This window comes from Silene latifolia, chromosome 4 (genome assembly GCF_048544455.1).
Source record: "Silene latifolia isolate original U9 population chromosome 4, ASM4854445v1, whole genome shotgun sequence".
Classification (NCBI taxonomy): Eukaryota; Viridiplantae; Streptophyta; class Magnoliopsida; order Caryophyllales; family Caryophyllaceae; genus Silene; species Silene latifolia.
In genome coordinates, this window is record NC_133529.1 from 35991647 (window position 1) to 36006479 (window position 14833).

Here is a 14833-nt window from a genome sequence, read left to right on the forward strand (position 1 = left end):
ATTTAAAATTGTTAATTTGCGTTTTATTGAAAATAAAACAAAACGAGAATTTTTTAATTTCTAAATGTAATTTTTTAAACTAATTTTAAAGTTGATTTCAAGGTTTTATATCGGTTTTAAAAATCATAATTTTTATTTGATTAGAAAAATCAATTTCCAATGACGGTTTTAAAGACGGTCTCTCGCGCGTAGTTCAAGCTCGTTTCTCAATCAATTTCGGTCCAAAGGTCAATGTGATTTCAGCCCACTCCACCTTTCTTGGCCCTGTGTTCAAACCCTCCATAAGTCAGTCTTTAGCCATCCCTTAGCCCAGCTCAAAAAACCGACTCAATGTAGACTCATGCTAACCCGGCATGCCTCTGTTTTGCAGCCCCAAAACTCGACACAAATCAACCATTAAACCTATGCCCAAGACCTTGCACCCATGCCCACTTAGACTAGCCTATACACAGGTCCTAAAAACGTCCCAAACTCAGCCAAACCCAAGCAACGAAGCCGTGCATTACGCACAACCAGCCTAAACCGAGAACAGCACAAACCCGTGCCTCTGCCCTTGTTTTTGCGCACTTGGGTTCGAGCCATCATCACGCATCACCTAGCCATATTAGCCTCAAATTTTCCTTGCTCTCCAAGCACTACTCTTACCCCTCATACAAGCCACAAAATATCTCGCACAAGTCCTTACCAAAACCGACACAAACTCCTTTCCAAAACCGAGTCATATTCCTTATTGCATTCATACACAAAACTTCCATCTTTTGGCCATCATAAACCAACCTAAACCTATATTTCCTATCCTATATATACCATCCCTCCATCACCATTCATGGGGACGGAAATTACATAACAACATACACGAAAAACCAGAGAGAGAAAGAGCAAGAAACACACGAAAAACAGTCCCGAAAACCCGCAAAAACAGAGCAGATGTAACACCCCGTCTTAAACTCACCATCATTATCCGTAATTAGAGTAATTAAGTATGATTAGATGGTAATCAACAACCCTCAAATAGCAAACCAAAATTTCGATATTGTAATGGTTAAGTTACGATTTAGTAGAACACACAAACCTAAACCGCATGGATTACCCGAGTCATATAAGTAATTATGTTATAAACTGGTACCCGCTACCCTACTTGCATAGCCATATGCAATAGAGTGCTTAATAAGACAAATCATCCACTTTAGCATGTCAGTTAACGTCGTTATGCAATACCCGTATAAGTATAAATTTGGCATCATAAAACGCTCCGAAAATGATCATCCGGACTCCGATTGATGCGTTTCAAAAGCCTAGATTTATTATTTTTCTGAGTGTGTCGCAATGATAATACTTTTAACTAATAATAATGAACGAAACATGATCGTTTTAGGAGGATTAGATTCGTGATATGGTCCCACTTGCCAACATTCTCTACTTAATAATCCACTTGCTCACTACAACCTTCACCCACTTGATTACTACCTTCCCCCACTTGTTTACTTACCTTCTTCCACTAGATCATCTACCTCCACCCACTTGATCAACTTGCTGACAACTTGCTAATAATGTATTAGAATATTGCCACCCTTTTTTCCTATAAATAGGTGGTATGTCCAAAATTAATGCCAAAATCATATCTCTCTAAAAATTTCTAAACTTCTAGTAATACTTCTACTACTACCTCTCTAAAAATTTCTAAACTTCTAGTATTGCTTCTACTACTATTTATACGAATAACAAAAAGAAGAAGGAGAAAAGGAAGAAGAATTTGGTTAATATTTCTTCGATTCAAGGTTAGGGTTTATTATCATTCCATACTTCATATTTGCTCACTCCATCACTTTTCAAAAGATGTAACCTAATCTTTCTCTTGACCTCCTTAATATTACAAAACTTGTTATGCTAATTATATTGATTATGTTTAAATTTGGGTTCCATAAGTTTGTTTGATATTAAAAATGAATTAGAAACATTAGACCACTAAATTTATTCATATCTTGTGATAATATGTATCCACTAGGTTACTTGTTAAATAAATTAATAATTCAATTATTTATGACACACTTTATAATTTGTTTAATAACTTGATAAATCTATAAATCACAATTTACATTATCGTTTACTATACATTTTCTATATTCAGTAAGTATTATGCATTTTCCATATTCGTTATGTTTAAATGATAATAATGACCTTAGAGTGAAATATTAAAATATAATGTTTAGTATTTTTATGCCATGAGTCTAGAGGCGGCAATTATTGACACGACACGAAAACACGACACGAACCCGACACGAAGTTAGCGGGTTAGGGTCATGACGTTGTGACCCATTTAAGTAATTGGGTTGACATGACACGATACGAAACTTAAATGGGTCGGTTTAGGGTTGATGTCTTTTGACTCGAACCAGACACAAATAACCCATTTATTTAAAATTGTCATAATATATTTGGCTTGAGTCAATAATTCAACAAAATAACTTAAAAATTAGCATTGTGATTCATCATTTTTGGGATAGTAGGGTTATAAAGCGTAGTTTGTTGCATTAGTTTATTGGGTTAAACGGGTTAAGTGGGTTAAAAATGACCTGCTTAAAGATAAATGGGTTAAACAGGTCCGGTTGGGTTATAGAAAACTTAAATAGGTCGGGTTAGGGTTTAGACAAATGACCCGTTTATATAATTGGGTCGGGTTAGGGTTGGGATAGTTATGACCCGTTTAATATTAACACGAACACGAACACGACACGACCTGATCTGTTTGTCAGGTCTAGCTATGACATGTTTATGGTTATTTAATGCTTTATTGTTGAATTGTTAGTTTTATATGACTATTATAATCTGCATTCTATTTACATTATATACATCATTCCCAATATTATATTGATTATGATTATGAAATGTTGGAATAAATATCCTTTATTGATGATAATGAACTTTAAGACAATGTTAGTCTATTCTAATAATCCATATCATGACACTGTCACATGAGGTAAGAAATGAAGGTGATTAGTTATGTATAGTTACACGGGCGACTGTGCTATAATGATACTTAAGAGTCTTAGTATGCGAGGGTAGCTCGAGTGGTGTTCTTTATGGGGCCTTTGAGTATAGAAAATCCAACTTCTTGATAGAGTTGTCTAATGAGAAGTGTCGATCGGCGTACGAAGGACACAAGATGTAGCGCCAGATAGGTCGGGTACAGTCGCTGGTGTTCCGAGAGTAACGAGTGTTTGGCCATTCATAGACAGGGACTTGATCAGTCTCGTACTTCCTTTAGGTATCACCAGCACTATGCTTGATGCTAGTGTGCACATTCGCGATCTTGATGGTCGGGTGTGCAAGGTGCCGTGACTTGTGGGTTATCAGGTCACTTGTAGTTCACTCTTCTATGCTATCAGATAAGAAAGTTGATTTATACTAAGAAGTCCGGCCCTGCTGAGCCCTCTAGTGTGAGATGTAAACCATCTTAGGATTGGCATGATCTACGAATATGGTGGATAATTGTACATGTCAGGTGAGATGCAAGACGGGCATGTATGGTTGTATACTGCGGAGCCACGACTCGTGTGTATATTGGATGCTTATGTGAAAAGTGATTTTCAAAATCAAATGGCTACCACCGAGTTTTATTTTATTATTGCTCTATTGACTCGCATGATTAAACAAACTAAAATATGAGATTCATGTGTTACATGTATTATGTGACTCTTGTTTACGCTTCATTGATCTTATTTGCATGCCTACTTTTGAATTTTTAGGGACGTTAATAGAACAGTTAAGTTGTTCGCGCTCAGCGTGTTGTTGATATTTTTTTCAGGAATCCTAGATGAGGATATGACCAAGGGGAGTAATTGAGAAGTTTAATCTGGAACCTGTAGATACCCAGTATTTGCACCTTCCAAAAACCACCCGATGATGATGTTAGAAATCTATATCTCATTACTTTACATATTCATATATGTTACATTTAATTTAGTCATAAAATTAAATACAAATCTTATGCATGCAAACAATATTAAATATAGAGAAGAAATCGTTTTCTCACCATATGATTTTCGGATTAAGAGGGCACCAACAAGATCTCCTTCTTGTTAGTTTTTGAGCTACAATGAATACAAGGATGATCCTCCAAAATCCCAAAGTAGAGATTCTCCTCTTGATTGCACCCAAGATTATCCCTTATCCCCACTAAATAATATTAGCTACATATTAGTTTAGTAGTTTACCTTAAAATTGATTACTAACACTCATACATTACACTAATAATTTTAGTAATCTTTTATGAACAATTTGAATAAAAAATCTCATGTTTTGATGAAGATTAAAGAGAAAGAAGAGAGAATAATTCATGAACCTTTTGCATGTAATATATTAGAATGAATAATAAGAGAATTAATCCTCTTCATGGTGGAGGGTTCACGGTTGGAGTGGAGTATAGGGCATCTACTTTTCACTTTTTGTCTTCACAAGAAATAGATGTGTAAGAGTAGGTGTAAGGCTAGTTTTGGGTAGGCATCATCATGCCATTTTATCAAATAAAATAAAACAACCAAAACCCACTAACACTCCTTCCATATTTCGGTCCATCTACATAAAATGGACTACCATTTTATTTTGTCAATTTGTCATTTGTCACACAATATGTCACATGTAGTATGATACATGTTATTAATTAATTTAATGCATATTTATCACATAAATATCATTTTATAAATTAATTAAATTACATACAACAAATTGACTAGTGATACTTGATCACATAAATAAAATGGGTCATATAATTATAATTCACAACATCTTGTAATTATAATTAACCATTCATTCTTATCTTTATTGTTTCACAAACAATAAACAATTTTAGTAATAAAGTATTTCAATTACTAAATAAATCTTATTTAATCCCATTACAATAAGATATCAATATTCTCTCTCGCAAATTGAATTGTTCAATTTTAAGGAATTGATTAACTTGTATCGTCATACAATCAATCAACTTTTTGGATAAGGGCATCATCCTTTAGGTGTGACCTTAAGGGATCAACTGACCACCACCGTCCCACGACAGTAACGTCAAACTCTAGCAAGCGAATCGTTACCGATTAATGTTGATCAGTTGACTATAAAATGAATCATCCCTTACGTATTCTTAAAAAATGAGATTTAAACATGTGATCATCATGATCGACAATTGTGATCGCATTATTGTCGGAGGACACATATTCCAACAATCTCCCACTTGTCCTCGCCAAGTGTGTCTCACCAATTCTCTTGTCCTATTACTATCTCCCACTCAATGCAAGGTGTCTTTCGGGTCGTACTTGCAAGTGATCATATTGAGAGTGGTTTCCTCGATCTGGAGAATAACTGATTGACCGGAATTTATCTACCATACATACCTTCCGAGCGTGGCCACGCATTTCCAGTTCATTACTCCTCGAGTGGCCCTGAGATATTGTTATAACCCTGACAAGGGGTGGACAATTCCTATTGCACTTGTTCCCTTCGACTAGCCACAGCCATCATAACCCAAAATATGCCCATTTGACCCCATTTACGAAGGTCGTAGTAACACAAATCAAAGTGACTTTGGTTTTTGTCCTAGGTCGTGCCGTGAAAGGAGACCAAAGGGCATTTACTAGGTCATGGTGATCTGTACTGTGGAATAGGATAGATAGGGCAGACAGGAATTGTCCACCCACGTTGGGTAACTATATCTCAAGGCCACTCGTGGAAATAATAACTACAAATGCGTGGCCACGCTCGGAAGTAATCTGTGAGAGATTTTTTCGGTCAGGTAGTCACACTCCCGATCGAGAAAACCACTCGCGATATGTTCATGTGCAAGTGCGACCTGAAAGACACCTTGCATTGAGTGGGAGATTAAAACGGACAAGAGAATTGGTAGCGCACACCTTGTGTCGGACAAGTGGGAGATTGTTGGAGTTAGTGTCCTCCACAATAGTGCGTTTACATAATAAATCTCATTAAAGGAATATCATCAGATATTTAATTATTTGATCCTCGTCAGTTGATTAACGTAAATCGATAACGGTTGGCTGACTAGAGTTTGACGTTATTGTCGTGAGACGGCGGTGATCAACTGATCCCTTTCGGTCACACCTAAAGGAACGAACCCCAATAGACAACTAATTAATTGTATGAGATACAATTTATTTAGTCCCTTGATTTATAGACTAAAAGGTTAGTCGATTATTTTTAGAGACATTTCGAGTTGCGAACTCGAGGCACGGCAGTTATTATTCAATTATGCGATAATTGAATAATAAATTATGGGAGACAGGTTTTAGTTAATTAATTGTTAATTCACTAAAATTGTACTAATTGATTAATGTGATTAATATTAGTACGTAAAATAATATATGTAGTGGTACACGTATATTTACGGAGTGATTTGGACGAAATTAATTGGAAGCATTTAAATATGAAACGATGTTTAAATAAAATTTACACGTATTTGTGCGACAAATATAAGAACCAAAATGGAGCCGTAAATGGGACATTGAACCGTGTAAATGGAGTATAGTGGATGATTATAAACACAATCATTTCACTTTACTTGTGATACTTCCACAAGTTATCTTATAATTATATTTTACATGTGGATGTAAGATTGATAAATATAAGACAATTTCCACACTCCACTACTCCCTTACTCCACCCGCCACTTCCTCCTACATACTCCAAATTGTTGTTCATTTTTGCACACTACCTCACTACTTCTCTCTAAAAAAATAATAAAAGCTTTTACTAAGATTAGTTAGTAAACAAAATAAAATAATTACTAAGATTGTTAGTATTATTTACATATTATCAAGGGTTAATTTTACAAGTATCTAGTTAATACTTGTAAGATAAATTTTTGGGGTGTAGTTCTTGGGTGCAACTTGAAGGAGGTCTTCTTGTTGAAGGTTTTTCAAGGAGGATCATCCATTTATTTTTAGCTCAAGAACATACTAGATAGGTGATCTAGTTTGTGCCCATATTACCATAAAAATCAATGTAAGGAAATTGTTTTTCCTTAACTTTTATATTTATGCTTTTATATTTGCATGCATGTTATATAGATCACCAAAATAATAAATTATGAGATAATTTTATTTTTATTAGAGAGTCTAATATGGATCTATGATCTTTCAGTTTCTACTTTTTGGTAAGGCTAAGTCTCAATTGTTTATTTTTAGCGAGAGGTCATGTCAATTTATTATCTATCACGTTTTAAGTGAACTAAAGCGGTGAACTACGATAATTGTAATTGACACGGTCGATAAACTCGATTTAATATGCATGTTTAGTTATGGCGATTTAGCGATGCATGTAACATATAAATAAAATGCAAAGCGTAAAATAAATCCTAGTATGGCCTTCCTAAAATAGAAAATCTAATTAACTATTACATATTCGGAAACCAACTCCATTGGTCCCTTGAACTTCGGTTTTGCCACGCATCTCGAGGTAACACCGTCTTTATGTATCGCCTTCTTGAGTGACACCGTCTTCAAGGAAATCCGGAATAAATAAATTACATAACAAATTACATAATTTCCTATTATACATTTGTAATTAAAATAAAATAAATCTATTAAATTACAAAACGGTGATACGAGATCACAATAAATTACAACCGAATCAATATTCCCATACATTTCGGGTAATACCAATTAAAAAACTAAGGCCATACTAAGTAAAAATTACATAATTCAAAAATTACATAATATTAAAATATGACAATCATAAATAAAATGCAGCATTATAATATGTATGAACATGCCCAATTTTATGCTAAATCGCCTTTAAGGAGCCAATATCGTATATTAAACGGTTTTTACGGGTTTGCGTGATTCAACCTTTTAAAATCACAATAAATTACATAAAATCATATTTATGCACAAGTTAATTACCCTAACCAACTTAGGACTCAAAATTAGTCTCCACTAACTTATGACAATAATTAACTTATATTTTTTAAAATTGTTCATTAATGGACTCAAAATTACAATAAAATGCTATAAACTTCAAATAAATCCCAAAAATTTCAAATAAATTCAAAATTTGAAATTTAAACTCATGAACATTCTGGAAGAATACCATGACACTCATAATGTTCAAAAAACTTAGGTTAAAAATTTCGAAATTTATCGGGAAAAACAATGTTGCGGTTTATCGGATTTATCAATAATAACCATAAAAATATGAGAAAAATTATATTTATTAACTTTTCACTTTTAGATCTGAAATGGATAATAAAATACAACATGCGACATTTTTCCTTAGTCATGAAGTATGTTTTAGCAATTATTCACTAATTAAAATCACTATTTATGTTATTTTTCATCAAAAAATCATAAATCATGCATAAAGACTTCATTATAGCCAATTATTTTACACACATCTTGTAAAATTGCATGTAACAATAAACTAAGTTTTTATGACCAGATTCGAAATTTATCTCATATTAACCTAATTTTTATTTAAATTCGATTTTTATCATGAAAAATCCATATTTCGAGCATAAAAACTCCAAAAATTATGAAAATTTACAGGTCATCTAAAAATAATATATGTGAAAACATATCCAAAAACCACTAAAAAATTATAAGTTTAGCTAATTTTAGTCCGAAAATGACATTTTTGTCATAAAATCACATTTTTAATGCCATTATTATATAAAATGAACAATAAAAATCCATAAATTAACCAAAATATCCTAAATACATTTTAGGATCAGAAACTTTAACATGCAAAATTGACTTCGTGATATATCATAATAAACACAAATTTATAAGTTTTATATGTTAATCGTATAACTCGAAAAAACTATAACTGATTTGCATGCAAACTACCTAAGGCTCTTGATACCGCTTGTTTGAAATCTATATCTCATTACTTTACATATTCATATATGTTACATTTAATTTAGTCATAAAATTAAATACAAATCTTATGCATGCAAACAATATTAAATATAGAGAAGAAATCGTTTTCTCACCATATGATTTTCGGATTAAGAGGGCACCAACAAGATCTCCTTCTTGTTAGTTCTTGAGCTACAATGAATACAAGGATGATCCTCCAAAATCCCAAAGTAGAGATTCTCCTCTTGATTGCACCCAAGATTATCCCTTATCCCCACTAAATAATATTAGCTAGATATTAGTTTAGTAGTTTACCTTAAAATTGATTACTAACACTCATATATTACACTAATAATTTTAGTAATATTTTATGAACCCTTTGAATCAAAAATCTCATGTTTTGATGAAGATTAAAGAGAGAGAAGAGAGAATAATTCATGAACCTTTTGCCTGTAATATATTAGAATGAATACTAAGAGAATTAATCCTCTTCATGGTGGAGGGTTCACGGTTGGAGTGGAGTATAGGGCATCTACTTTTTACTTTTTGTCTTCACAAGAAATAGATGTGTAAGAGTAGGTGTAAGGCTAGTTTTGGGTAGGCATCATCATGCTATTTTATCAAATAAAATAAAACAACCAAAACCCACTAACACTCCTTCCATATTTCGGTCCATCTACATAAAATGGACTACCATTTTATTTTGTCAATTTGTCATTTGTCACACAATATGTCACATGTAGTATGATACATGTTATTAATTAATTTAATGCATATTTATCACATAAATATCATTTTATAAATTAATTAAATTACATACAACAAATTGACTAGTGATACTTGATCACATAAATAAAATGGGTCATATAATTATAATTCACAATATCTTGTAATTATAATTAACCATTCATTCTTATCTTTATTGTTTCACAAACAATAAACAATTTTATTAATAAAGTATTTCAATTACTAAATAAATCTTATTTAATCCCATTACAATAAGATATCAATATTCTCTCTCGCAAATTGAATTTTTCAATTTTAAGGAATTGAATAACTTGTATCGTCATACAATCAATCAACTTTACGGATAAGGGCATCATCCTTTAGGTGTGACCTTAAGGGATCAACTGACCACCACCGTCCCACGACAGTAACGTCAAACTCTAGCAAGCCAATCGTTACCGATTAATGTTGATCAGTTGACTATAAAATGAATCATCCCTTACGTATTCTTAAAAAATGAGATTTAAACATGTGATCATCATGATCGACAATTGTGATCGCATTATTGTCGGAGGACACATATTCCAACAATCTCCCACTTGTCCTCGACAAGTGTGTCTCACCAATTCTCTTGTCCTATTACTATCTCCCACTCAATGCAAGGTGTCTTTCGGGTCGTACTTGCAAGTGATCATATCGAGAGTGGTTTCCTCGATCTGGAGAATAACTGATTGACCGGAATTTATCTACCATAGATACCTTCCGAGCGTGGCCACGCATTTCCAGTTCATTACTCCTCGAGTGGCCCTGAGATATTGTTATAACCCTGACAAGGGGTGGACAATTCCTATTGCACTTGTTCCCTTCGACTAGCCAGAGCCATCATAACCCAAAATATGCCCATTTGACCCCATTTACGAAGGTCGTAGTAACACAAATCAAAGTGACTTTGGTTTTTGTCCTAGGTCGTGCCGTGAAAGGAGACCAAAGGGCATTTACTAGGTCATGGTGATCTGTACTGTGCAATAGGATAGATAGGGCAGACAGGAATTGTCCACCCACGTTGGGTAACTATATCTCAAGGCCACTCGAGGAGTTAATAACTACAAATGCGTGGCCACGCTCGAAAGTAATCTGTGAGAGATTTTTTCGGTCAGGTAGTCACACTCCCGATCGAGAAAACCACTCGCGATATGTTCATGTGCAAGTGCGACCTGAAAGACACCTTGCATTGAGTGGGAGATTAAAACGGACAAGAGAATTGGTAGCGCACACCTTGTGTCGGACAAGTGGGAGATTGTTGGAGTTAGTGTCCTCCACAATAGTGCGTTTACATAATAAATCTCATTAAAGGAATATCATCAGATATTTAATTATTTGATCCTCGTCAGTTGATTAACCTAAATCGATAACGGTTGGCTGACTAGAGTTTGACGTTATTGTCATGAGACGGCGGTGATCAACTGATCCCTTTCGGTCACACCTAAAGGAATGAACCCCAATAGACAACTAATTAATTGTATGAGATACAATTTATTTAGTCCCTTGATTTATAGACTAAAAGGTTAGTCGATTATTTTTAGAGACATTTCGAGTTGCGAACTCGAGGCACGGCAGTTATTATTCAATTATGCGATAATTGAATAATAATTTATGGGAGACAGGTTTTAGTTAATTAATTGTTAATTCACTAAAATTGTACTAATTGATTAATGTGATTAGTATTAGTACGTAAAATAATATGTGTAGTGGTACACGTATATTTACGGAGTGATTTGGACGAAATTAATTGGAAGCATTTAAACATGAAACGATGTTTAAATAAAATTTACACGTATTTGTGCGACAAGTATAAGAACCAAAATGGACCCGTAAATGGGACATTGGACCGTGTAAATGGAGTATAGTGGATGATTATAAACACAATCATTTCACTTTACTTGTGATACTTCCACAAGTTATCTTATAATTATATTTTACATGTGGATGTAAGATTGATAAATATAAGACAATTTCTACACTCCACTACTCCCTTACTCCACCCGCCACTTCCTCCTACATACTCCAAATTGTTGTTCATTTTTGCACACTACCTCACTACTTCTCTCTAAAAAAATAATAAAAGCTTTTACTAAGATTAGTTAGTAAACAAAATAAAATAATTACTAAGATTGTTAGTATTATTTACATATTATCAAGGGTTAATTTTACAAGTATCTAGTTAATACTTGTAAGATAAATTTTTGGGGTGTAGTTCTTGGGTGCAACTTGAAGGAGGTCTTCTTGTTGAAGGTTTTTCAAGGAGGATCATCCATTTATTTTTAGCTCAAGAACATACTAGATAGGTTATCTAGTTTGTGCCCATATTACCATAAAAATCAATGTAAGGAAATTGTTTTTCCTTAACTTTCATATTTATGCTTTTATATTTGCATGCATGTTACATAGATCACCAAAATAATAAATTATGAGATAATTTTATTTTTATTAGAGAGTCTAATATGGATCTATGATCTTTCAAGTGGTATCAGAGCTTAGGCTTGTAATTTGCATGTTGATTTTAAGCATATTAATAAATTATGAGATAATTTATAAAAACTCAAAAAATGTGTTAGAAGAGGTTTTAGCACGAAATTTTTGGGGCATGCATACCTACTGATCTCAAAAGATTTGTGGTTAAGTTTGATGATTTATGAAGTTATTTTGCTATTTTTAATGATTTTTGGTAGAAAACCAAGTCAAAATGCCGTATTTTAGTTAAAAATTTACTAAAAATAGTTAAAAGTTGATTCGGGCCATGGAATATTTATGGTATTTCATGCATGTCTTCTACTGATTGTATGCAAAAGGTTGAAGGTTGGTTTGAGTTTTTTGCATGTTTATTGATTTTATGAGATAAAAGTCGATAAAAGTGAAATAAATTAATCATAATTTCGAAACAATTGATTCTGCCCATGATAAATTTATGTGCATTTAAAAATATTATTTAAATGTTAAAAGTGAAATTTAAAATGTGTTTTCACCTTATTTTTATGTTTATTGGTTTTAATGGTTAAAAACCGATAAATATCGATCTTTTTCTTCATAAATTTTATCCGGATTTTTGGGGCAATTTTTCTGACATTTTAGTGTTCTTGGGAGTGTTCCAGAATATTTAAAATTTTTGTTTCAATTTTTTTGATAATTTTTCAATTATTTTGGATTTTTACTTAAAAAATTATGATTTTACCGATTAAATTAGCAAAATATCACCAAATCAAACTAATTATTCATCATAAAATTAGTGAGGACTAATTTTGAGGTTCAAAACAGTTTGGACAATTAGTTTGGTCTTAAATGAGATTTAAGAGTTGATTATTGATTTTTACATGTTAAAAATCGATTAAATCCACAAAAACCGAGATGGATACCAACGATTGATAGATAGGGTGATTTTGGCATCATTTTACAGCATTTTAAGCATATTTATTTAAGTTGAATGAATGATTGTCATTTATTTAAAGTATTTATCTTGTTGTACCTAGTATGACCTAGTTTAATTTTAATCGTTATTATCCGAAATGAATGGGAATAGCGATTTGTTTGTAAATTAAATACGATCTCGTATCGTCGGTTTGTAATTAATTAATAGTTTTATTTATTTTATTAGTTAATGTATAATAGGAATAGCTATGTAATTCAATTGTAATAGTTATTCTTACCGGCGTTTCCAAAATACGGGTTACATCAAGACGGAGTCTATTTTTGGAAGGTGTTCCAAATCCCACAAGAAAAAGCCACTTTTGGAATGAAGAGGAAAGGGACCAAGGAGTTGGTTTCGGAAATGTAATAGACAAGTTTTTATTAACTAGGTGGCCATACTAGGATTTATTCATATGCTTACTTGTTTGCTTGTTTTATTTTCGCGCATGCCAAAATCGCCATTCACATGCATTTTATCTTCGCGATTGTCAATTCACGTCATTTACATTCACCGACTTAGTTCACTTATAGGGAATTTATGACTAAATTGACAAGATCTCTCACATAACTAAAATTGAGATTAGCCTTACCAATTAGTAACACCTATGAATCTCTTGTTCATTAGAGCCACACTCGCCCAAGCGGGGTGTTCTCTTTTTACCTTGAGTAAGTAGGGTGGTAAGCGGTTATCACACGCCAAAATTGGTTGCACTCAACAGGATATAAGACGGTCTTGTGTTCCGGGGCTAGTAGATGGATTTAAGGAAATTCGTCGACCAAGAGTTCTAGAGGTAGAATTAGTCAACGTGACTTACCGAATTTACACAATTATGGGATGTTTCGCCCAAGCGATGCTCATTTTTGTTTAAAATTTGGGTCTTGGAATCATTTATATAATTTAGTGGGAGATCATTATATAAATGTTAAAACTTGTTAAAGATGTTTCACAAGTAAAATTAAAACATTGAATGTTAATTTTTCCTATTTTTCGTTCATTCTCATAAATGTATGACATCGCGCACTTCATCCTCCTTTATCTATTTATTGTACAAACACCCGATGATTATCGGACTACAACATGTTATGGAATCGCAGCGTTTGATCGACAGTTTGTGTACAACTTTACGTCGGAAAACTTAAAACGATTTCGAAAACAAAACATTTCAAAAATACCTGGAGTGTTTAATGCACGACGACGGGGTCGCAATGACACTAACTAGAGTCAAAATCGACACCGGACCAAAAACCGACTCGAAAATTCAAATCCCGACTCCAACAACGAGTCAAACCGAGTCAAACACAAAAACCAAAAATATCTCAAGCCTTTTATGCTAAGTTTTCCCGGATTCATGTTAGTCAAGTACCAAACATGTGACTACAAAACCTAGGTAGAACAAATCATGATTGCGTTTGTTGTGATAGTGACAACACAACTCGAAGTGCCACGACGTGGCTCGCGCCTCTTTGAGCAGCCCAGGTGGCCACGTCGCTCAAAACTCACACAACCACTCATTCTCCTATAAATACCCCTCAAATGCCACCCATTTGAGAGTTACGCGAGTGTCCGCCCCCTCTTTTCTCCCTTAAAATTCTCGACTCGATTTCTAAAGTCACAATCCGACGCGTGTTTACGACCTACCGATCGTAAACACGAGCCTTACACATTGTTTGGTACCATCATCGTGCATTAAGTCACTTGTCCGACCACTTTGACCACTACACCATCACTAAGCTTTTAAAACACTCTTTTACTTACCAAAACGGTTTTAAACCGAGTTTTTTCC

The 14833-nt window shown here is 33.5% G+C and overlaps 1 long non-coding RNA gene across 1 annotated transcript; it reads left to right on the forward strand.

The window, feature by feature from the left end:
• Window positions 1-1637: 1637 nt before the first annotated feature.
• On the forward strand, window positions 1638-13991 carry LOC141652207 (uncharacterized). Its single transcript, XR_012547035.1, has 3 exons — window positions 1638-1778; window positions 3806-3908; window positions 13279-13991. It is a non-coding gene; the product is annotated as an uncharacterized LOC141652207 (long non-coding RNA).
• The last annotated feature ends 842 nt before the right edge of the window (window positions 13992-14833 follow it).